Below are 26,322 nucleotides of genomic sequence, written 5' to 3'. Positions count from 1 at the left end.
CAGTCTGGGATCTGTGAGACAGAAAGAAAACCTAGGGAACACAGTTGCATGTCGTTCCTTGCATGCTGAGGTCCCTGGCTGGTCTGCCTTCTTCTCTCCGTCTTTCTGAGTCTTCTTATGCTTGTTTTCTGGATAATGCCTGGAGTTTTTGTTGTTAGGAGGAACAGGGAAAAGTATGTCTACTCTGTCTTTCTGGAAATGGGAGTTCCCCGGAGATTGGGAGTTTTAAAAGCTCCCCAGGTGATTCAAATCAAATCAAGGTGCAGAATATGAGAATCTCAGGGTTGGAGCACTGGAGCAGGCAAAGGTGGTTCTGGTGGAAGGACCAAGAGGACCTGGAATCTTCCCCAAGTGGTGGTCTTTATGAAAGATTATGTACTCCTTCATAAATTCTTATCACTTAGTCACTTTCCTTCCATAGACTTAGATTTTTTTTTCTGTATGGCCCTGAGTCTGACTTGTGTTCCCTGAGTATATATTCTTAAATGCAGGTGTAGAAATAGTCTAATTGTAGAGGAAGTATTTAGTGTGCTCCTACTGTGTTTAGGGCACGGTGCTTGGTGTTAAAGTTCAGAGAGAGATGAGACAAGATGGTGACTTGAAGGAGATCACTGTAGCTGGGAGATACTGATATGTGGAAAGATAAACACAATGATAGTATTATGTATTAAGCACACGTGTGCTGGGTATTCTCCTAGGTGTTTTATAAACGTTCATTTAATTCTTCCAACTACGCTGCATGATAGATGTTATTTTCTCCCTTTCATCATTGTGATTTCAAAGGCTCAGTATTAAGTGCCTTGTCCAAGGTCACTCCATATCCAATTCAGGGACAAAATTAGACCTCGACTTCGGCGCTGGAATGAGGCCTTGCTTTTTCCACCTGGACGTGTCCCACTAAGCTTTCTTCATGAGTGTGTCATGGGGGTGCTGCTGAGCTCATCCATTTATATTTCTCCCTGGACCCAGGACAATTTTGGAGGCAGCTGTTATTAGTGGCTTAGTCTGTGACTTTGGAATGGACCTTGTAGGGACTTGAAATGATTCTTGAGACTTAAAAATATCACTGTAGTAATTCTGTGGAGAGTGGGGTGGGGGGCAATAATAGACCTGGAGAGACTGTTCGGGAAGCTCATCCTGTACTTCAGGCGAGGGAGGTTAGTCGCTGGAATTAGGGCCCGTCTTCCACTCTGGAAGTTGCCAAGAGGTATAAGGCATCTTTTAGTTTGGAATGAGCACATGTGTAAGTAAAGAAGGGAAGTGAGGTAAGCGAAATGGAGGAAAAGTGTGGTCTTGTGATGTGAGTGGGGGAGAGGAGGGTTTATATGTAGGCTTTTAGTATTTTTTTTTAAGGGGGAAGGAGATAAGAGAACTATAGATAATGAAGAAATGACAGAGAGGTAGGACGACCCGTACCCCAGGAGGCTTTAAATACCAGGCTCAAGAGACATGGCTTCATCTTGCCAATAGTGGGGAACAAAAATGCGTGTTCCTAGGGGATGATATAAATATATATATTTACATAATGTATATATGTGTCTACTCACACACACACAGAGTCGTGTATTAGGAAGAGGAAATGGATAAGAGCTGCTGTAAAAATAGAAAAGAGCGCTGAGGACTAGTGCTGAAGTCCAGGTGTGAGGACCTGAACCAGGACGATGATGGCGGGTGTGGAAATGAAGGGATGGATGTAAGAGAAATTACAAAGACTCGATACAGCAATCTGTCTTGTGTTCTTAGGGCCAGGCTGCATTTGGGAAGGAGAATCAGAAATTGAAAGCATCAGAATGAAATAGCCTTTACTTCCAAGGAGCTTGTGTCTTAGTGAGTCATCGCATCTCATGTGACAAAGCTTTAAACACCGCCTGTTCGACGGACACTCTAACATGTCAACTGCCTGAGCTTGAAAGCCAGTTTAACTTGCCTCATCTCTGTGTCTGGTCCTAAGCTGTTCATCATGGGTTGGGCCCTTAGCTACACTATGTCCTAATGTCCTATGTGAAATTTTGCCTTTTTAGAGCAGCCCTGATACCTTATACTAACTCAGAGTTTAGGAAGCATATTATTAGGCTGTCGATTTTTGGCAGTTTTAAGGTCTGTTTGTCTAAAATGATGAGAATGAAACTGTGTCCATATGAGCCCCTCTGTGAAATGAGAAAAGGGCTGAGTGGGATGCTGGTAAAGGTTATGAAAACATAGACCCTAGATAATTGGCAGTCTCAGCAAGCTAGGATTAGGAGGTCCCTTTCTCCCTCCCAACCTCTTCTTGGAAATGGAAGTTGCTGAAATATGAAAACTTGAGGCAGGGATTCTATCAGTGGTGACAAATCCATAATGGGTTTCCGAGGCTAATTAGATTGTTTGGGATATTAGCAACTTCCTTCGTGTCCTTAGGCTTTCTGTCAATGCTTACTGCCTATATTGTGATCACTTCTGTCTTCTACAACCCACCCCCAACCCCAGGTGGTACCCTCTGGCTTTTGAGATCCTGAAACAAACACCGCGTCTGATTGACTTTTGAATTTCCAGGACATAGCATAGTGCCTGACACATTATAGGTGCGCCGTTGACCTTGAATGAATAAGTGAATGAAGGAAGTTGATGTCACTGAGTATACACTGCTTCTCTACTCATTACATTTACCTGGGGGCCTTTGCTAGGAGTGGGATCCCTATTCTGCTTTTCTTGCCCAGCCCAATTGTCATCCAAGTCGTGTTGGTTGTATTTCACAAAACTGTTTTGTGGAGAGAATGTGATGTTTAATGACTTTGCCCTTATAGTGTGGGTCTCAGTTTTCTTCTACTGAAGGTGAGCTAGCCTGTGGCCTGAAGCTGGCTTTGTAGTTGTGCGATTCACCTACGGTGAATACGTCAACGCCATACTCATTTGATGAGGCTTAGCTCATCAAATACTAGTTTCTGCCCCTGTCTTCCAACTCTCTCGGGGTTCTTCTTTCTTCAATTGCTGTAGCATCATTTGATTTGTAATCTTAGCATTAACTGGGTACTTGTTTTAGCATAGGCCCCATAACAGGCGGTTGAACTGTCTTTTTTGCAGTGCTGGCAGAGGGCCTAGCCATAGTAGCTGCTCAGTAAGCACGTGTGGGGTTCATGGAATTCAGCAAGGGTTTGGTTTGTCAGGGTGAGGCTGACGTTCTCAGTGTCCTGTGAATGTCAGGTGCCTCATGACAGTGATGCCTTCTAGTGATTCCTTATTTCCTCTTTCCAGCAGTAGCTTGCAGTTGTTTTTCATTAAAAATATGTCTGAAGCACACACTTGAGGCTGCTGACTCACCTCTTCTACAGGAGAAGCCTTGATGCATTGGATCTGCCATGTGGGAGATGCAGTCACTCCTCTCACCTCCCCACGGCAGTGTACTCTTTTCTTCATGATGGTCTGTTTACTCATCGCTCAGCAGGGAGGCCCAGGTCTGAGAGACTAGAATGTGGCATGGAAGAGTTCTGACTGGTTGCAGGGCCAGTCCTACTCTTCTTGGATCAACAGCCTTGAACAAGTCACTTTCATCTCTTTGTCCTTCAGTCCCCTCATCTGTAAAATAAGGGGGTTGACTTAGAACCTGTATCTTAGAGGATCTCTGAGGTCCCTTCCAGCTCCAACACTCTAATTGTACTTTAGTTGTAGTCTTCTCATGTCTTCTGCAGACCATGCCCCTTTCCCCAGTGAAGTCACATTCCAATTACTTAATGCCCACATCCTGGTTGACAGATCAGTTAGAGCAAACAGCCAAACGCAGCAAGACTGCACGTGGCGCTCACCATGCTCCGGGCTGTGGAAGGTGCCCTCTCCCTTGGAGGCGTGGGAGGAGCGGCCTTGTGCTCTTTCTTCCCTTAGCTGTTCATCGACATGTTGCTCAAGTGGAACCCAGATAAACAGAACTTATTCATTACTTGTCTCTGTTCTCAAATATTTACACCTTTTGCTGCTGTGAAAAAAATCTTTTAAGTCTTAGTTATCAATTTTTCCCTATTGCAGCCGAAAGAGGAGAGTTTCGAAAAGCAGTAGAACCCTATAGGGTCACATTCTGCAGAAAGGCACAGGAGAAAACAAAATGCGCTGCAATCTTGGCTTTTGTAGAAATTCAAGCGGGAAGAGGCCTCCGTGTGCTTGACAGCGCCAGGGGTGTCCAGCAGGCTAGGGGCTTTGCCTTAAGGGGCGGCATTTGTTGCCCACTGTTGAAGGGTTAACCCTTAGCCTTGCTGCCGCAGAAACCTAGTTTTCTATGGCGACAGTGCTTTGCAACCCAGCTGTACCTTAGGATCGCCTGGATAACTTACAGAATGTAGATGCCCACTACCCCTAGGGATTATTTCACATGTCTGGGCTGGGGTCCCACCATCATGGTAATTTTAAAAGCTCCCAGGTTATTGTCGTGTGCAGCCAGGAGAACTGACATACACTTACAATAGGGACATTTATGAGCAGCTCTGGGATATTCAGATGGACAAACCTGATTTTAGGCCAGAATGCCTTTTTATGGATTTAAAATGAGATATGTAATTGAATGAGTGACTGGATGTACTTGTGGATGCGAACCCAGCATTTACCTCCGGGCGAGTAAGAGAGTTGGTTTTGGAGCAGCGTAGATCTGCACCCGAAGGTTGGCTGGGTGTGTTGAATGGCAGCAGGCCAAGAGGGTTTGAGGTGTTTACCCACATGATGGTGATGGTTTCCCCCAGTGAGGCCAGAATGTTGAAAGTCTGCAGGTCAGACTGTCCCCCGCCTACAAAATATCTGGCTGGACACAGCCAGCGCTTGCCTTTCTATGTCATGCGTGACCGTGTCCAGGGCTCAACAATGTCTCCTTCCCCTTCCTGTGGTTCCTTCTTTCTGTGCCTTTATGCGTGCACACATTCTGGTACCTGGAGTGTGTTTTGGGCCTGGGAGATTTTCTCTCTTCCTCCTCTTCTTGCCTGCTCTCTCTCTTGCTGCTCTCTCTTGCCCTTCTCCTCTCTCCTACTCCTCAGATATTTTCCGCCTCAGACCTGAATCAGCCATTTCTCCAGAAAGACATGGTATCTTTTAATGCAAAATGGTGTTTCTAGACCACCATCTGGGCACTTGGGATGCTAGCTTTATTGGGTTGACCGTTGTTTCTAGACCTTTTTCAGTAGACAGAGCTGAGAAAACTACATATAAAGAGGGACTGTGAGAATGAATGTGGTAGATTTAAATGTACTGGTGAATCCATACTGATATTTCCAACCAGAATTCACGACTACAAGGGTTTTATTTAACCTCTCCTATCATCTGTTCTTTCTTTCACACCAAGACTTCTGGTTTTCAAGTACATAGGGAATGACAGAATTGAATATCCCCTAATTACTCATTTACTTTATCTCACACTACACAACTGGCAGTCTCAGAATAACAACACTAATACCAGCATCAAGTATGATACTGAAAACAGTCCCCAAACTTTCTTTGCATATGCTGTCCCTATCCTCCACCGTTTAAAAAAAAAAAAAAAAAAGGTTGTACTAGATGATTGTGGCAGGCTGAATAATGGCCCCTCAAAAGGTATCGGGGTCCTAACCTCTGGAACCTGTGAATGTTACTTTAAAAGGTGAAGACTTTGTATACGTGATTAAGTTAAGGATCTTGAGATGGGAAGATTACCCGGGATTATCTGAGTGGGCCCTAAATGCCATGACAAGTGTCCTTATAAAAGGGAGGTTACACGCAGAAGAGGAAAAGACAGCGTGATGGAGGTGGAGATTGGAATGATGCAGCCACAAGCCAAGGAATGCTGGCAGCCACCAGAAGCTGGAAGAGGCAAGGGATAGATTCTCTCCTAGAGCTTTCCAAGGGAGGGCAGCCTGCTCGCACTTTGATTTCTGTCTACTGAAACTCATTTTGCACTTCTGGCTTCCAGAACTGTGAGAGAATAAATTCCTGTTATTTTAAGCCACCAACTTTGTGGTAATTTGTTATCACAGCCTTGGGAAACTAATATAGTCATGTGGCCATTACGTATAATAATCTCCGTTAGTTCCTCAATAACTACATATTTAATACTGACTAATACTTATATGCATGTCTCGAGTCATTTTGGTCATCTCACGTTCATTGTCTGGTATCTTTAGGAAGGGCTCGTGGGAACATTATTCCCTGATTTTTTTTTTCGCATGTTGGCAACCTTTTGTCAAAACCACTGGATACAGAATCCTTCACATTTTCTTTATCTTAAATGTTATTACTCCATCTCTTTGTGGCATGAAGCTTGTTGTAAGTCTGATGATAATCTAATTTTTTCCCTTATAATTTGTGTATTGTTTTTCTTAGATGCCCAAATGATCTTTTTCTTTCAAGTCCAGTAATTTTCCTAGAGTATATCTTGATATCCATCTGACTCAGTATTCTCAGGTACACAATATGCTCTTTCAACATGAGGTTTCAGATATTTTCTTCTTTGGGAAAGTTTCCATGAATTGTTTTTAGAATTCTGTTCTTGCTTTGGTTTTGATCTTCAAGAAACCCTCTTAACCGTATGTTGGCTCTTCTCTGCCCATCTTCAGTATTTGTCACTTTCAAATCCCTTTGATCTCTCTGTACATTTCTTTTTCATTTTAAAATCTTCCCTACTTTTCAGTATTTGTTAGGTTTATTTTTTCTTGCATTCCTTCTAGTTTAGCTTTCATTTCTAAAATTTTATTTCTGATTCTTTCTTGAATTCTGTCACTTCATTTCTGAAGTTTCATAATTCTAATTTGTTATTCTTTCTTACATAATTTAAAGTATTTTTAGCTCATTTTGAAATCACATGTTATATTTTTCTGTTTTTGAATATATATCTTTTTGGCATCCTTTCATTGTCACATCTCCAGAGATGATATTTTGCTCCTTCTTTTTCTTATAGAAGTGCTTATGGAGTTGACTTGGGTACTTTTCTGTTAATTTTTAGGTGAACTTGTTTTCCTGACTTTTTAAAAAATGATGATAGGTTCAGTGGCATTTTTAACTTGACAGTTCCTCATCTGTTTTGATGTAGATTAGAAAAATGTGGTGGCTCAGTTTCCCTCTCCCACTTCTATCTCAGCCTTCTCTTTCCTCTGTCTCTGTTCCTTATCCTCAATTTTGGTTCTACTCCCAGTGGTTTCTCCTCAGTGTGGGATCCTATGCTGGTGAGTCCGATTTGAGAGTTGGTGGATGCTAGGGCTCCAGCCCGTCAGACCTGACGGTGGGCCCCTTGCCCTCCTAGTTGCAGCTGCAGCTCTGCGATCTTCCCACTGTGCGCTTTGGGGAACGCCTTGGTCCTTTGGCTTCTCCTCTTTCAGGTTCATCATGTGCCCCATTGCTTCCTTTGTTTCCTCCCACGTGGGCACCAATATCGTGCTGGCTGTTGGAGATTTGTCTCCATCTGCTTGTATTCTGGGGTTTGGGAGGATGCCTTGTCACCAAATTTTGTTGAATGTTGTCCATGAATTTAAAATTTTTCTGTTTAGTCACTCTATTTTGGTAGGAATTGCAGAAGGTCCACTAATTATACTGTTACCATTTTCCAAGAATTGGGATATCACCATCTTATTTTCACCACAATAGGGCACATTGGTGACTGGGAATTAAAAGTTTTGTTTTTTTTTTTCACATGGAGCAGCAAAAGGTGTAAATATTTGAGAACAGAGACAAGTAATGAATAAGTTCTGTTTATCTGGGTTCCACTTGAGCAACATGTCGATGAACAGCTAAGGGAAGAAAGAGCACAAGGCCGCTCCTCCCACGCCTCCAAGGGAGAGGGCACCTTCCACAGCCCGGAGCATGGTGAGCGCCACGTGCAGTCTTGCTGCGTTTGGCTGTTTGCTCTAACTGATCTGTCAACCAGGATGTGGGCATTAAGTAATTGGAATGTGACTTCACTGGGGAAAGGGGCATGGTCTGCAGAAGACATGAGAAGACTACAACTAAAGTACAATTAGAGTGTTGGAGCTGGAAGGGACCTCAGAGATCCTCTAAGATACAGGTTCTAAGTCAACCCCCTTATTTTACAGATGAGGGGACTGAAGGACAAAGAGATGAAAGTGACTTGTTCAAGGCTGTTGATCCAGTGTAGGACTGGCCCTGCAACCAGTCAGAACTCTTCCATGCCACATTCTAGTCTCTCAGACCCGGGCCTCCCTGTTGAGTAATGAGCAAACAGACTATTATAAAGTGAAGAGGGCTTTTGTCGAGTAAATTGAAGGGTATTCACTCTTTTGTTTTAAGAAGTTCACTGTTTCAGCTCGTGGGTTTTCTTAAAATAGAAGCACACGTAATTGGGTGTTTGTGTGGAGTAATTGAGGGGCGGAACAGAGGATTTCATCAGCAGTAGCACTGCTCTCCCAGGGCAGAATCAACAGCAGAACCTGAAGGCCTGATTTCCTCAGTCTCAGTGAACTTTTCACGCCACCAGGTGATGAATCTGGTGTGTGTTTGACATTTCCAAGAAAAGGAAGTATTTCTCTGAAAACTCTCCTATTCGTTGTATAATAGTTTACGACTGACTTCTTAATAAATTGACATTTATTCATCTAGACATATATTCCCTTGATGGTCTTCCTGTTTCTTTGGCCGAGGAGATAGTAGTTCACATTTGAATACCCAGGGCCTAGTACATGATTTGTGTTATATATATTTGCATTGAGTGAATCTGTTTGCAGAAATGGGATTAATACATAAAAAGCTGAACAGACTCAAATACCATGCATTGCTGAGTAGTGAGTAATATGCCACAAATCCTGAGAAGAAGGTGCAGCATGGGAAGCCTTCCTGGGTGAAACGGTGAGGGGGCTGTGAGTACTAAGCCCTCTTCTCCTTTGCTCATGGGCACAAGCCCTTTACTACAGTACTGTGATAGTAACATCAAATGGGGGAAGACCATAGGAAAAGTGGATTTTGCCATCAGAGAAAAACGGTTCCTTGAAGAGAAGGAAATATTCATCTGCTTCTTTCTCATCTCTTACTTCTGTGACCCCTACCCCAGCCTCCTTTGTGGTTTCTCAAACACTTTCCTTACTGTATTTGGTCTTCTGATCCTTTATTTGAGATAGTTGTTGTTTCCACTTCCAGGTAGGGAAATTAGGTCCTAGTCTCTAAGTGTCATAACATCCCTTGGCTAGTGACAGGCAGTTCCACTGGTGCTCTAGAGCCCCTGCTGTAGTGCATGCCAGCTCTCAGAGCTGGTTCTGATAAAATATATCTAACCCCTGAGTAGACGATAAGTGGGGATGTGCCAAGATAAGAAGAGGATCCTGAAAGATAATTTCATTATTGCAATCAGTAGGTCATTTACTGAGTTCTGTGACACGTCAGGTCCCATGCGAGGTTTTAGGGCTGCAGCCTTGAACAAGACCCTGTTGGGTGCAAGGGTCATGTGATGTACTGTGGTATCCTGCAAGCTTGGTATATCCTGTGGACTTTCAGAATTATCCAGGAACAGATGTGCAAAGGGGACTTTTTCACGTGCAGGCAGTGTTTTTGGTGGTGAGGGCTTTAGGTGTGTATTAGGCATTTAATCTCTCCCTCAGGCTATGTACAGATTAGTGGAGCAAATACTGTGGACACTTCTGAAAAAATTAAGCAGCCGTACAGAGTTATGCAATATGAACGGGGCCCACAGTGTAGTTTTTTGTCCTCTGGGACTTGTGTTTCTGCTAAGTATGACCCAGAAGATGCACTCTAAGATTCCTCTGGCAGCCCAGTTATTCTCTGACTGATTAAGGCCTCAGTAGGTGTAAAGTGCTCATCCATGACCTTCCTGACCTTCCTCAAAGCGAGTTATATCAGTGTACGTATCGTAGGAGAGACCTGTGCCAATGGCAGAGTACGTAGCTTGGCTCTCAGCTGATGGGTGGGACTGAGTTGTTACCCCGCAGGAGGGGAGGAAGGCCTTGGCCTACTCTTGCCTCACCCTGAAGGCAGACTTGGCTGTCTGATGGGGTGGCCCTGATGGCATCATAAACATGGATTGGTTCTGCTCCTTCTTCCCCGTCCTCGTAGTTCCACTGACTCTAATCTTCCACTGGGACAGCAGATGGGTTGGCCGGCAGGGTGATATTTGCTTGTTTTGCAGACTCTGGTCTCATTTAGGTTTTGGTGGAGTGTGTCGAGTCAGCCTTGGTAAACTCTTGCTTGATTCATTCTTCCCCTGGAGCCCACAAAACCCGTCAAGCAGAATTAGAGAACCAGACCCTAATCATGCTTGTTAGGGCTAACCATCAACACAGTCCTGTTGATGGATGGATGGTTTAATAAACATCCGCTGAGCATCTGAGCTGAGTCTGTAGGTGTGTCCTGGGCTTGTCCTGAACCTGACCTGGAGGTGGACGTGGACGCGTGGCAGATTCTTGGACATTTCGAGGCCGTCTCTTCCTTTCTGTGGATTTAGTTGACACCCAGGCTTGAATGAGTTTGGTGATTTATTCAAGATCACACAGCTGGTTTGGGATTGAGCCTTGACTTCTGTCTTGTTATGGTCCCTTCCAAACTGCTCCTGCAGTCCAGGTGTGGGTGGGGATGAGCCAGGTGTCGCTCTCCATTCCAGCTCTAAATCCTGCACGAGGGAGGCAGCTACAGGTCATCTGCTGCTGCTCTCAGTGCTTCTGGGAACATGGTCTGTTTGCTGTAAGGGGGACCTAAGGAAGGGGTGTGAAGCAGCTTTCCTTAAGTCCAGTTGAGGCTCCACCATGGGATTCTGCAGGGGTTTTATGTCGTGAACGTGAGTCTGACCTAACTTTCTTTTTTCATAGCTCACTGCAGGCTTCGGTAAAAATTCTAGGAGCTGTGGCATCAAGACTTATTCGAGTTTCTTAGTGGAGACTGATTAGTGACTTAGAGATGGGGCATGGCATTAGAAGATAAAGATGGGAGACAGAGAAAGAAGGTTAAATCATCTTTTGTCCTGTGTGTCAAGTTCTGTAGGGACATTTTTAGACCATTAACCCACCTGTAAACAGGGCTCCTGAGAGTTTGGTTATTTGTGCCACAGCAAGATGGAGGACCCTGGTGTTTGGAGACCTTTTTTAGTACCAGCCTTGACGTGAACTGTTTGCTAAGATTTTGGGCAAGTCATTTCACCTTTCTCAGCTTTAATTTCTTTTTTTTTTATTGAGTTATTGATAGGTTACAATCTTGTGAAATTTCAATTGTACATTAATGTTTGTCGGTCATGTTGTAGGTGCACCACTTCACCCTTTGTGCCCACCCCCCACCCCACCTTTCCCCTGGTATCCACTAAACTGTTCTTGATCCATAGTTTTAAATTCCTCATATGAGTGGAGTCATACACAGATTATCTTTCTCTCGCTGGCTTATTTCACTTAACATAATCCTCTCAAGGTCCATCCATGTTATTGCAAATGAAATGATTTTGTTCTGTTTTGCAGCTGAGTAGTATTCCATTGTATATATGTACCACATCTTTTTTGTGTGTGTGTGTTTTTTTTTGTTTGTTTTTTTTTGTTTTTTTTTGTTTGTTTGTTTTTGTTTTTTGGAGAAAGATTAGCCCTCAGCTAACTACTGCCAGTCCTCCTCTTTTTGCTGAGGAAGCCTGGCTCTGAGCTAACATCCGTGCCCATCTTCCTCTAGTTTATACGTGGGACGCCTACCACAGCATGGCTGCCAAGCAGTGCCATGTCCGCACCCGGGATCCGAACCAGCGAACCCCGGGCCGCCGAGAAGCGGAACGTGCGAACTTAACCGCTGTGCCACCGGGCCGGCCCCTGTACCACATCTTCTTTATCCATTCGTCTGTTGATGGGCACTTAGGTTGCTTCCACGTCTTGGCTATTGTAAACAGTGCTGCAATAAACATTGGGGTGCACAGGACTTTTGGGATTGCTGACTTCAGGCTCTTTGGATAAATACCCAGTAGTGGGATGGCTGGATCTTATGGTAGTTCTATTTTTAGTTTTTTGAGGAATCTCCATACTGTTTTCCATAGTGGCTGCACCAGTTTGCATTCCCACCAGCAGTGTATGAGGGTTCCTTTTTCTCCGCAACCTCTCCAACATTTGTTGCTATTAGTTTTAGATACTTTTGTCATTCTAACGGGTGTCAGGTGATATCTTAGTGTAGTTTTGATTTGCATTTCCCTGATGATCAGCGATGATGAGCATCTTTTCATGTGCCTATTGGCCATCAGTATATCTTCTTTGGAGAAATGTCTGTTCATGTCTCCAGCCCATTTTTTGATTGGGTTGTTTGATGTTTTGTGGTTGAATTGCGAGAGTTCTTTATATATTAAGGATATTAAGCCTTTGTCAGATATATGACTTGCAAATATTTTTTCCCAGTTAGTGGGTTGTTTTTTTGTTTCAATCCTGTTTTCATTTGCCTTGAAGAAGCTCTTTAATCTGATGAAGTCCCATTTGTTTATTCTTTCTATTGTTTCCCTTCTCTGAGAAGGCATGGTGTCCGAAAAGATCCTTTTAATACTGATGTCAATGACTGTACTGCCTATGTTTTCTTCCAGAAGCCTTATGGTTTCAGGTCTCACCTTTAGGTCTTTAATCCATTTTGAGTTTATTTTGGTGAATGGTGAAAAAGAATGGTCAATTTTCATTCTTTTACATGTGGCTTTCCAGTATTCCCAGCACCATTTGTTGAAAAGACTTTCTTTTCTCCATTGTATGCCCTCAGCTCCTTTGTCAAAGATAAGCTGTCCATAGATGTGTGGTTTTATTTCTGGGCTTTCAGTTCTGTTCCATTGATCTGTGCACCTGTTTTTGTACCAGTACCATGCCTTGGCCTTCTCCCGGCCCACAGGGTGGCCAGTGTTTCTGTGGAGCAGGGGGCGAAGATGCCTCTGGATGTCAGGGTTTGTAGAGTGCAGCCGGCCTTCTCCCCTCAGGCGATGAGTTCGACTCGAGCCTCCACAACTAGTGTCCCTGCGCAGAGTAGGCTGAGTAGCGCGGCACTTGTGCGAGCAGGCACTTAGGCTGGTGCCCCAGAAGGTGTGAGCCCCACGCCTCTTTGGCTGTTTTCCCAGACTCGGGAGAGCATCCTGTTCTGAGGGCCTCCCCGATTGGGGAGACGTGGCCCGCTGGCTCAGCAAAGCCAGGCCGGCGCTTTCACGAGACACCGCCTGAGGTCTCCTGGCAGATTGCTCTTCCTGTCTGCCGTTGTCACACTGAGGATGTGGAGGTCCCTGGGCTGGGACTGGACACTGGATTCCCAAGGGTTGAGTGGGGATCTGCTTAGTGTGACTGGCCCTGTGCGAATTTCTTTCCAGGCTAACACACCGAACCGGAGGACGACGGGGGGTTCCAAGACGGCCTGTATTGCAGGTAACTCGGAAGAATCCCGGGACTCCATTGGAAGGGGCCATCTGGGCATCTCCGATCGAGGGAATTCAGCGAGCGCTGACTATCCCCGTTTCCCCGATGCATGCAACCGCCAAGTGTCCCTTTCCCAGAGTGCTCTGTGTTTCTCACCGTGGCCCTCAGATGGGCCAATTCCGTGATCTCTCTCCAGTGTGGTCACGTGCAGTCAGATGCCGGAGGTGTGCTCATCTGTCAGCGGATGGCATGCACTCTCCCGTTCTCTCTTTTTTCTGTCACCCAGCGGAGGACGCATGTCTGCCTCTGCCCGGTTGCCGTTCCCACAGTGGCGGCTATTTCCCGGCCAAGACGGTCATTCGTGACCCAAGTCCGCATCGTGCCCCAGTAGGGAGAGAGGCAGACCTTGCAGCTTCCAGATTTCTAGGAGTCGACAGTGGTGCCAGAGCCAGGCAGGGTTCATTTGGCAGCTGTCTATTTTCACATTTCATTTTTCTTTTCTCTTTCCCTCTCTCAGATACCAAGATCTCTGGAACTAAGGAAAGATATTAGTGATTTGAACGAAACCACATCACAAAAAGTGCCATTTTCACTTGATGAAAAAATTCTAAAACAGCAAATCAATTTAAAACCCAAACAGAACAGTGACGGAATCCTATGCTGAAGATCAACATCACAACCACAAAGCACTCCCCAAGGTTTTTACTGCAAAGGCTGATTTGACGGGAAAAATCCCAGCCCTTCGGCCTCCAACTGCACTAAGTCACTGAGGAGACCCGCATACGGTTATGAGAGACCTTAACCCTTGCTGCTCTAAGTTCCCATCCTGCACATCAGCGGAATCAGGAGCAACTGGCAGAAGACAACATGACAGACCGGGTGTTCTGTGCCACCAGCTGGGCTGTGCAAGGAGCAGACAGCACTAACTATGCAGTGCTCTTGCTGACAACGTTTAGCCTGAATTCAGTCATGAGGTAATCCTGAGACAAATGCAGAATTTAGACCACTGCACAAGACAACTGGCCTCACCTCTACAAACAAGGCAACGTCACCACAAGTGAGATAACAAAAAGGAGAAGAGACTTTTGGGGTGCTAAACGACTAAAAAGATTTCTTTAGTCCTTTGGATCCAAAAACCTCTCCTCACCTTTTGTTGTTTTTGGTGGTGGTGACATTGCCTTGTTTGTAGAGGTCAGGACAGTTGTCTGGTTCAATGGTCTACATTGTGTACTGGTCTGACCACTTCCTCATGACTAAGCTCAGGCCGACCCTCTTGCCAAGAGCCCTACGTAGTTAGTGCTGGGTGCTTCCTAGTGGAGCCCACCTGGAGACCAAGAATGTCCGGTGTGTCCACCTCTGTGACTGCCGTACTAGTATGGGACACGTTGTCATGGAGGGGCGTACGAGATCTCTTCATTGTAAGGGCACATTTTTTCCTTTCTATAATGAGTAAGTAATTTGGTGAGTGGTACTTTGAGAGTGTGTGAACATCCTCTTTTCTAAAGATCTTTCTCTAAAAATTTTACCATCCATTTATGACCCCTCCTGTGTGTCAATTGTCATAATCATATTTGTACATTGAAAATTTTCTAATTCGGTCTTTCCTATAAACTTGTATTTGCTGGCATTGTGCCCTGAAAAAGCACATTACCTCCCCCTTCCATAGCATTAAACTTTTCTTTTGACTATCACTGTGGACTCGTGTATTTTTTAAATTCAGTGTTATAAATCATTATCATGAATCGTTGGGTGAATATAAATATAAATTAATATAAATATTCCTTCTCTTCTTCATATTTATATCCTAAACTCACCCATATCTTTTGGCCCATATTAACCATGCACAGTACATTGTATTTACTATATTTCTTTCTCTACCTTTTCTTTCTAGAGAACATGTGATTTCTCGATTCATTGTAACGTTTTTATACAGAATATAGACTATCTTCCTTGATTTGTATTGAGAAAATGGTTCCCATTGTACAAGCAACTCAAAAATAAATCATCAGTCTGCAAACTAGCTTTTCGCCACTGAGGAAGTTCTGGCTAGGACCTCAGAGATTTTTAATAAGCTTGATACATAATTACTCAATGTATGACATTGGTATTAAGGATATTTTTAATAGCACTTGAAATCATTGCAATATGACTTTAGGCAAGTCACTTAACTTTTATTAGGTTTCAATGACCTCAGTTTAAGAAGCATCTGGATAACTTTTTTTCCTGCGACAGAATATGCTTTTGAGCTCCCTCACACAGCAACATCATCCTGCAGTTTGTATGGGGGTGTGATGGAGGTGGGGTCCCAACTTTGAAAAGTCATCTGCCCGGTCCTTCCTTCACTCAGTCATGAAAGCTTAATGGAACACGTGGAGGTTGTGGCCATCGTCACCCTTGTGAAACCACCAGCCTAGACAATCCCAGCAGAGTTACAGAGACACACATATCAGGAGGACGTCCCACATTTCAGTCTCACCAACCGTGGGTAGGATGTACGTTAGGAGATGACTCTGTCTCGTGCCACACCTCTCTTCCTGACCCCAGATGCTGTGCCACTAAACACCACTGTACATGTGTGGCGTATATTCTTTCTGCGCCTGGTCAGGGCCTGTATTTTCCCACATACATCAGACAAACACAAACATAGGTCACTGGTGTGTACCTACACAGGCAGATCCGGCAACACTGTTGCATAGAAACTGCCCTTCCATCCACTCCTGTTGAATATATTGCTTGTCCAAAGGCAGATACAATTACATCATCTGATTTACTACATGTATTCAAGCAGATGTGAAATTTTTATATGCCTTTGACAAGTAGAAGAGATCCTATGGAATTGTAATGAAACTCGTAAGTTACATACACAGAGTTCAATTTTTATAGAAAGTAAAAATCAAAACAAACTACACATATCAACGGAAGTTGAAGTAAGTAGATGGAGATGCCAAAATTCACTTCAAGTTATATGAAACCCAAAATGTTGCTGTGGGGGGAAATGGAGTCAACATTATATGGGATATGTTAAGAATAACACTAACAGGTGGTTGGGATAGATATCTTTGGTTGAATTAACTTATCACAAGCTAAGTAGAGTATAGTCTCAAATTGACTCCACACTCTTCAAAGGGAATGAAAAACTGGTAGAGAGTAAAAGAAAAATGAGTAAAGTTTTACATAATTCTTGGAGGAAAAGCATCGAGGACAATTCAATGGATGCATGACCTCAATAGATGCCTCAGTAAAAGAAAGATGCTGAGAAATGTGGCTGCCTCAATGTTTTTCTCTGCACCTCCGAGCCTGAACAAGGAGAAATTCTCAGATTTGAGAAACTGTTTGGAAGGATCAGCACAGGGAAGCCAAAAGCTGAAAGGGGCTGAGAAGGATGGTCTCCTTCCTTAGAGACCTTCACAGAGGATCAGGGCAGCCTTGGAGCTCCAGCATAGAGAGCCTTGTGCTTTGTGGTCAGCGACTCTACGGTGGTGTGGGGTCTGATAAAGCTTCCTGACTTCCAGATGACCTCATTTTAGGGGACCTTATTTCCACCAGAAGAGAAGAATCGCAGCCTCCTCACCTCCAGCGTTATTAAGAACAACTTTGTTTTCAATAGATCGCTTTGTTGTTCACTCATTTCTCCTCCCACCCACTTTGGGACCCTCCTCTTCCTCCTCAAGGCTGTATCTCTCCTTGCCTCCCACCCACAGTCATCTCCGGGGCCCATATGACTAAGGAAGTGGTTAACCAGACGCCATGCAGTAGAGCTGGCTCTTCTCTTGGGAGCTGCCTTTGTGGGACCATGTTCAGATGGGGCCTCTTTAGTGACCTGACCTATTTAAACCATTCTTTCCATTCAGCTCATCCACATGGATTTGGAGAAAACTGGGTCATTGATAAGATGCCTCATGCATCTCTTCCTCATCTCTTTCCATAGAAGAGGCAGTAACTATGCTCTTCCAAGAAAATATTCTGGCAGCCAGCCCAGTGGCGTAGTGGTTAAGTTCGCATGCTCTGTTTCATCTGCCCGGGGTTCACAGGTTCGGATCCTGGGTGCAGACATACACATCATTCATCAGGCCATGCTATGGAAGCACCCCACAGACAAAAGAGAGGAAGACTGGCACAGATGTTAAGCTCAGGGTGAATCTTCCTTAAGCAATATAAGGAAGATTGGCAACGGAGGTAACCTCAGGGCCAATCTTCCTCAACAACAACAACAACAGAAATCCTCCCCTGAGTGCTGAGAACCTCCAGCAGTAATATGAGAAGAGATAAACCAGAGCTGGACAGAAGGAGCTAAAGGTTCAGATGGAGGAATCTACTCTGGGCCCTCCCGGTAGGATCCCTTCTCTGAAGGAGCGAAGCTTCCTGCCAGAAGCCACCAGGGACAAAGGACTTGCACTGCAACTGCTGAGTCCTTCTCCCTTGTTTGGTTTGCTGTATAGGTCTTTACTTTCAGGTAAAATTCACTATACATGCACACCAAGTACATAATTCACATTATAACTTTTGAGGGCCCTGGGCACTTTGTCTTCATGGGTCCCTTCATGCATAAACCATTAAAAAGTATATTCTACCACTGTTGGTATAAAAAAATGTATTATTACTATTATATGTTAAAACATTGTCTTTTTAACCTAGAAGAACACTGCTTTTCATCTGATTTTAAAATAAATTCAAACATTTTCCTGTGCCTCTGGTGTGGATCCCTATGGCCCCCTGTGTGCCATCATGAGATGGAGGAGGAAGGGGAGGGGGTGGAGAGGGAGGATGTGGGAAGAGTAGGAGGGGCAGAGGAGGAGGAAGAGGGGCGAAAGGAAGAGGAAGCAGAAGAGCATGGAGAGCTCAATACCAAGGAGATGCAATTCCCTGGCCCCAGAATGGCAGCCCCTGTCTCTCTGGAACTCCCCCTTACCAGATTCTGCACACCCCCCCCAACTCTGGTCTCTCCTCCTCCAGCCTCCCTTCTACCCACAGGAGCAGCCTCTCATTCCTCCTCCCACGCCCTGATCCTGAGGATTCTTTCCTTTTCCACTCAGTCTCCCCAAGCTTAGGCCCAAGTCCTTCACCCAGAGCAGGACTGTCCCCTCCCAACCACCGGCTCTCCAGGCCTTTACGTGCCAACCCTTGTCTTGTAGTTCTGGAGAGTCCAAAGCATAAACACCTCCCAGGAGAAGAGGAAGTGTGGGCCAGGTCTCCTCATGGAGTCATGGGTCCCCCTGCTGAACTGAATCCAGCCATCCCAGTTCATTCCAGTTGGATCTGTGAAGACATCAACCTTGAATGAGCGGGGAGAAGGGACACAGAAAACACACTGATGAGTACTTTAACATGTAAGCTTCCATCTATATATCCAATACATCACCTGCATTCAGTTTTGTTTTATTCCGTTCATATGAATTGGATAATCTGCATGCTTTGCTTTATACATTTTCTTTTCTCTTTTCTTTTTTTCCTCAGAAGTCTTGGGTAGGCATAACACAGGACCCCAGAATTCCACTCTTTGTTGCGTAATCTACCGTGCCCAGGACACCTGCACAAGAAGGACCATAGCCTTGTTGTGTGAAAGATCCACAGACTGTAAACAACCAAAATGTCCACCATCAATAGAATGGATAACTAAATTGTGGTCTATTTCATTAGCAACCACAATGGAAGAATCACTGATGATTGTTAAATCCATAATTCTTAGTGAACAAAGCCAGGCATGAGAGAATATATGCTATATGATTACAGGTTAAAATCCAGACCTGTGAGGAGTGTGTAATAGACAAAATTATACAATACGTGAGCAAAGAATCAAACATCACGAAAATAAGATTGAGGTTACTGCTAAGGCCAAGGAGGGAGATGTGACCAGGAAGAGGCATTTGGGAAGCTTCTGGAAGCCTCGTATGTTCTAGGTATTGATCTAGTTGGGGGCTATGTTAACTTATAGCCATACATTTATGTTTTATGCAGCCTTCTGCATATTGTGTTACACAATGAAAGAAAAAATATCATTCTGTCAATGTACATCATGCCAGGAAGCACAAACTATGCTAAGTGAGCAGTTGGGTTATCTTCATCTGCACAACACTGTGAGGTGTGGGGCACCATTACAGCCACGTGACCCACGAGGAAATCATAGGATGTAGCCCCTTGTCCCAACCAGACCAGTGGTGGCACCAGGACTGGAGGAGGCCACGTCTGACAGAGACAATGCTGGCAACCACAGCCCTGACCTATCGTCCCTGGACCAACAGCGGTATCTCTGAGGAGCTTGGAACCCAGTCCATTCTAGAGCCATGGAATGAAGTGCCAAGCTTTTTGGGGTAGAGGTAGGAATAGAGAATTTTCCTAACTCGAGGAGGCTTTCAAAGCAGGAAGTGTGTGTGATAACCATGGCAGAGAAGGGAACTTCCCAGTTACCCCCAGGGATTATGTGGGCCCGTTGGGCAGAGCTCCTCAAGGGCAGGATTGCCAGAACATTCCAAATATCTCAGAGCCCTTAGACAAGCAATGCCCAAACGCAGAGGTGAGGGGATGGTGGCCTCCAACAGAAGTCAACAACCTGGGAAAGAACATACAGCCAGAGAAGAGGCAGAACCTACAGAAGATGGCCTGAGGTTCCCAGCAGCCACTTTCTCAGGTGTCCCCAAAAGCTCACCCTCCGTGGAAGCACATGGGAGAAACACACACACACTCCCTCACGGAGAGACAACAAAGGGAAAAACAACAGCTGACGCCAACAGTAGCAAAGCAGCAGACAGTGGAGACAATGGACCTGGCCAAGGCTGTTCCTCCTTTAAAGTCTGTGGTAGGCTTCGCGCGACATACAGGAGAGAACCTCACTGTCCACAGCAGGGAGTCAGCGGAAGAGCTAGAGTGGTAAATTTGAAAGGAAGGAAGAACAGATGGGGAAGAACCAAAAAGTAGAAAACGGAGCTAGAAGCTCGGGATCAAGGCAGCTCTCCTGGACTCCCAAATAGAATAAAACCCATACACCATAACTCCCCACCACATATTACAAAGTCAATTTGGTAGAGTCAGGAAAATGGCAGAGAGAAGAAAATATGAGGGATAATCGAACCAGCTTACCCTGAGGAAGCACAGCCATTTGGGGGATATCTGGGGAATCTGAAAACTTGCTTTCTGCCGCCCTGGCATACCCTTACATTCCTTACGCCGTCCACTCACCTTCTCTAGAACCACCCCCACCGCCCTGCCCCCTGTAGCCCCCCAGAGCTCCTCTACACAGAACTTGCACTCAAATTCATGCAACAGTCCTTGACTCGCTCCCAGTGGCTCAGGAACTCTCCTAGAGCAGGAGTAACGGACTTCTAAACAGCTGGCCCCGGAGCCGCGTCATCCACATGAGACACGCCCTAGGCAGGACAGCACCGGCGTTACTTTCCTTCCGGCCCATGCCCCGCCCCCTGCGCACAACTTCCCCGCCCACTCTACCCTCCCAGCCAATGGCGGTCAGCAGACATAACAGGAAGTGACGTCCTCACCCTCCAGGTTTAGGCTGCCTGTGGAAGGTAAGGCCTCGTGTCCGTTGTTTTCTCTTCATCCAGAGATAAACTTTGAAAACGGGCTCGAGCTCTTGAAAATGAAAAGCACAATAGTAGCGTAAGTACAACAACAACAAAGATTTGCAGGATCATGCCAAGGACGTATGCTAGAGATCAGAGCAAAAATTTTAAGGGACTAAAAGGGGAAGAAAGCTACTCGCAAAAGGCGGGTCTGGTAAGTCCAGGTTTGAGGAACAGGATTTCCAGGAAGAAAGAGCTGTTAGCACAGTCACAAGCTCACCACGGAGGAGGAATTGGGAGCAGCATCCCACAGTTTAGTGGGAAGAGGCAGGGAGGGAAGGGCCACACATCTTTGTGGCAGGAGACCCCACAGAGCATGCCAAGTCCTCCATGCCTTTGGCCTCGGCTGCTGGGCACCAAAACCAGGTAAAGGCTTTTGCTACAGGATCCAGAGAAAAACATTCTAAAACACTATTTAAATTGGGTGGGATAATATCTTTATTTTGATTAATCTCTTTAAGAAATTGACACTTAATTAATTGTTTTATTGTGGTAACATTAGTTTATAACATCATGTAAATTCCAGGTGTACATCATTATATTTTGACTTCTGTATAGACTACATCGTGTTCACCACCGAAAGTCTAGTCGCCGTCCGTTACCATACACACGTGCCCCTTTACCCTTTTCGCCCTCTCTCCATCCTCTTCCCCTCTGGTAACCAAGAGTCTGTTCTCTGTATCCATGAGTTTGTTAGTTTATCTCCCACATATGAGTGAAATCACTTCCTTTTGAATGTGGGTACATGAGAGTACTGTAACTTTGTCACCAACAAAAAATTCCAGTTCTTATGATATCACGTTATGGTAGCTACAGATATGTCCACAGGATTCTTGGGCTCTTTCTCTGGAGCTGGCCAAGTGTGCCAAGGCAGAAGAGCCCTGGCTGAGGAAGCTTGGGGCTAGAGAGACGTTGTCGAGAGGATCAGTGCCTGCCTTCATCTGGGTAATCCATGAGCTCCTTCATCTGTTAACTGAAGGGTTGGTGGTTCAAGCCCAGTTGGTCATACTGGGTTTTGACCGATTCCAGGTTCTTTTAAGATATGCTTGGGCTGCACATTCTCTCTTAACTAGCTTGTCTCTTAACCTTATCCTCAATCTCCGTACTTTAAATCAGACGTGGAAAACTCCTGCTTGAACTTGCAAGGTTCATGTTAGTTACTGAAGGGGCTTGGTAGAAAGAATTTTGTTTTAGGGGTAACAGCAAGTTTTGGAGTTCCAGAGCCTACGTTTCTTACAGACTGTGTGAATAATCTTTCTTCCCGAGGCTGGGTTTTTACAGCTGCTCGTTTCTGGAAACCTGATGTCAATACCCTTAAGTTAAATCATCGGGAACACATGTCTTATTGAACAAGTTGCATTTTTTATTCCTTGCAGCCAGAAAAAACACACCCCGTGGTCTAACCTATGAAAGGACTTGGGCTTCGGTTGGGTGATTTGGGGAGGATGGGAGGAAGCAGAGTGTGCCCCCTAGTGAATAGTGTGGTCCGCACGGGCAGTTCTATGATTGGAGTAAAGAGGTAACAGTCATTTCCTATGGAAAGAAGAGGATATTTGGGATGTTGTAGATTGCACAGTGACCTTGCCTTTGTCTGTGCCTGGACAGAATTATGAGGTAGCATTGTTTTGTCTCATTTTTATCTAGATTTCGGAGTAATCTTGTGTGAGGCTGGTGTTCTACGTCTGAGGTGATTTCCGACAGGAGAACTAAACAGTCAGGCTGTGTGTCAGAGCAGTGCAGCTGAGCAGCAGAAGCTGGTATTTTCTCTCTCACTGGAAATCCCTAAAATAGAGAAGAAGACAGAACACTCCAGTCTCACAAGCTGTAGGGGCAAACCTGGCTGGGTAACAGTGTGACTTTGACGAAGTTTCTTGACTTGTCTGTGGCTCGATTTCTCCTTTTAACATGTGTCGGATAGGAGTTCTTCCTGCATGGTTTGTCCCAGGTTTACATGAGACATGCGGGTGAAGCGTGGAGCCCAGAGCCTGGCACATAGTGAGTACTCAGCACATAGTAGCTCTTGCCTTCCATCCCTATCAGCATTTCTTTGATCTGCCTTGTTCTTTTGAACAGCTGCGGGCCCTTTCAGGGTGCGGATGGAGCGTGACGAGTCAAGGTTCTCCAACTGAGGAACATGAAATTGGTTCCAGTGTCTATTTTTACAAACAGTGCTGCAGTGGACGTGTGTAGATCTGTATTTATACATCTCCATCACCGCCTGTGTAAGTGTTTCTCTAGTATATACTCCTGGAAAGAGAATTGCTCAGTTTAGAAATATGTTTGTACATACCTAATTTTTGTTTATTCCTGCCCTATGGCCTTGCAGCGAAGCTTTACCAATTCGTATTCCGAATCATTTAGGAGAATATTCTTGTCTCCACCCCCTTGCCAACACTGGATAGCATTTATTTTTGCCAACACCTATCACTTATTTTTGCCAACAATTAACCCCTTATTTAGAGATTTAACCAGTAAGTACTCTCATTGGCATAACTTATCTGACATCCTGGAAAAGCTGAAATCAATATGATTTTTCTCTATGCTCTTCTGTTTTCTGACTGCTGTGTTCTCTCAGATGATCTGGGCCAAGAGCAGTGCAAACATATCCCTCTTACTTGTTGGATGCTACTGCCTGTGGGTTCACACGCTGTTCTGGATTTTGAGGGTGAGGGGCTGGTTCACAGGAGAGGTTTGAGGTTGGGCTTACCTAACTTCCCTTGACAGACAGGCCAGGCTCGAGCAATTGGGAACTCAGTCATTCTGAAAAGTGAGGTTTCCACGATGGGGCTTGAGAAAAACACAAATTGGTAAACAGAGACGTTTGAATTTTCGTTAGAATGAGACTTTACAAAATAGATCTTTTCTGTATTCCCAGTCCAAATAAGTGGGGAGACTGCATTCGAAGGACTTTGTCTGGGGAACTTACTCTAGCGGTGGCTCTCTTGCTCTCCTTGAATTGGTTCGCCCATGCTGGTAACTGGCACTTGCTATAACACCTTGTCTGGTGAGTTCAGGAGAACAAGGAGCTAAACATAATCTGCAGTAGGAAACAGAGACAGCTGATGGATTCGTAGACAATGTTACGTGGAGTTAAGTGTTGTACCCTCTTTATTCTTTTAGAGGTCTGCTTGGTAACGTGAAAGAGACGTTCGTCCAGTGCCTGAAATACCCTTCAGAGTGTGTTCCCATTACAAGGGCTTGGGAATAGTCACCTGGAGTGAGCACACCATTTCTACTGTGGTCTTTGATTTTTTTACTTTATAGGGATTAGCATACATGTTTCTGAAAATTGAAAAGTCAGGAGAGTAGAGGTAAGTATCTGAATTAGTTCCTTATTGATGCATATTAACAGATTACAAAAACAGTGGTGTGAAACATCACACATTTGTTGTCTCACAGTTCTGTGGATCAGAATTCTAGAATGATGTGGCTGCGCTCTCTGCTGACAGAATTGGTCGGTATGTCCTCCCCACCTGAGTAGGTCTGATATTGATCATGTTGTGGTTCTATGTCACCTGAGAGGCTGCCCTCATGATCCCCTGTTTATCCCTGTCCCTCTTTATTAATATGATTTCTAGCAGTCACGGCATCTTTTAGCTCACCAAGGTGGCTTAGGAGAAAGCCTAGCTCTGTGGAGCCCCAGAATTGACCTCTGCCATATGTTTCTCCAAGAGGAGGCTAAAATAACAGAGGTCTTCATCAAGAAATGACCCCTATGAGGGCTGACATCCCCCAGTGATCAGAGCAGAGGAGAAAATCCAAGGACAAGGGAGACGCTAAAAGTCCAGACTGGGAAGCAGAGTCCTCTTTGCGTCCCACATCACTTAGGAACTCTTCCTGGACACGAGGACGTTTCCCGTTGAAAGGTGACCTTGGACAAGGGACTTGCTGTGCTCAAAGCTGAGTCATTCTTCTTACCAATGGGAGTCTCAGAGTCTCCATCCTAGGCTTTTTAAAATTTTTAAATGATGAGGCTTTTTCCTTGTATGAGAATCTCCTTGGGATTTTTGTCTGGAATGTAGTTTTTGGGCCTTGTCCCCATAAGTTTTGAACAAGCACCGCGTTGACTCTGACGTAGGGGTTCTTTAGCTCTGCAGCTGGTGCCCAGGGCTTAGAGCCCTGTCTGCTGCTTGATATCACGTTCAATCATCCAAAACTGTAGTGGTCAATGCAGCTTCTGGACTTTACATTATACATTCTTCTCTCTTGTACAGGGGATAGACGTGCTCAAAGCAGGCAATGAAATCATCCACTGAGGCATGTGTGGTCCACGGTGGAGCTGGTGTTTGAATCTTCCGCTGCCTTTCCTCAGGCTGTGCCTTTATTGCTTCCGCTCACACCTGGAATAGGATTTGTGTGGAAATGTGATTGGAGTAGAAGGCATCAGGGAGGGTTAGTTATTCTTGGAAACTGTTATTTACCCATTTGATAAATATTTACTGAATGGCTTCTCTGTCAGGCCCTTGTGGAGGCACTGGGGAGATGGGGCAAACGGGTGGACAGAGTGCCCGCTCTCTGGAAGATGAGCTTCTGGCACGAGAGCCAGACATTTTACAGATAATCATATAAATAGATTTTAATTTTGGCTGTGATAAATTTTATTTAATATTTCTGTGTTCCTTGGTCCCATGGTGTCAGCCAGGTGTGAAAACTGACTGAATATTAATAATAGGACTAAAGAACTGTGGTAAAAGATTTGTCCCTGGAAAGGTTCTTCAGCCATTTTTGTTTGAACAGTGGAAATCCTCATGTTTGATCCATTGGCTCCTGAAATTCAGCCGTGGGTTTCTGGAGGGTGTGGCAGGCAATCTGGATGGGAAGCTTGTGACCAAGGCTTATGTGGGGGCTCTGCTGTTGTCAAGCGTTGAGGCAGTGTGGGAAAATCTCCTATTCCCTCCGGGCCTCACTTTCCCCATCGGTAAGATAAGGTTGTTAGTCAAATTCTCCAATGTCCCTTCCTGTTCAGTTTTCTTCGAGTGTGTGGGAGACTGAGATGCATGTGGAATGTGCCCTGGGAACTGCGGGTGAGACCTGGCCTTGGTCCCTTCTCTGTCTGTCTCCTGTAGGAGCCTGAGCTGAGACCACATCTTGAAAACACAGAATTGAGGGAGCAGGTGGAAGAAAGAAAGTCAGCAGGCTTGGAGGATGATGATAACCCAAAGAAGATTAAGGTGCTGATGGAGGAGGTGCGTTGGCAAAGGAGGTGAGAATAAGGACAAGTTGAGTTCAGAGGAATCAAGGGACACTGAGGAATGAGTACAGCATCCTCCACTCCTCAAGGAGCAACCTAAGCTGAGCAGTGAGGACTGGGAGAGTAACTTACTCCACAGGGAACCTGTGCAACAGCCAGGGAGACCCAAGGATGGATCAGGTTTGGTTTCTCCTGCTGGGGAGCACCAATTCCAAGAGGAGGAGGGAGGCACCCCCAAGGCTCTTCGCCAGACCCCCCAGCCTTGACCTCAGTGCTGCCCACACAG

Source organism: Equus caballus, chromosome 5 (assembly GCF_041296265.1).
Source record: "Equus caballus isolate H_3958 breed thoroughbred chromosome 5, TB-T2T, whole genome shotgun sequence".
Classification (NCBI taxonomy): domain Eukaryota; kingdom Metazoa; phylum Chordata; class Mammalia; order Perissodactyla; family Equidae; genus Equus; species Equus caballus.
Note: the sequence above shows the minus strand (reverse complement) of the source record.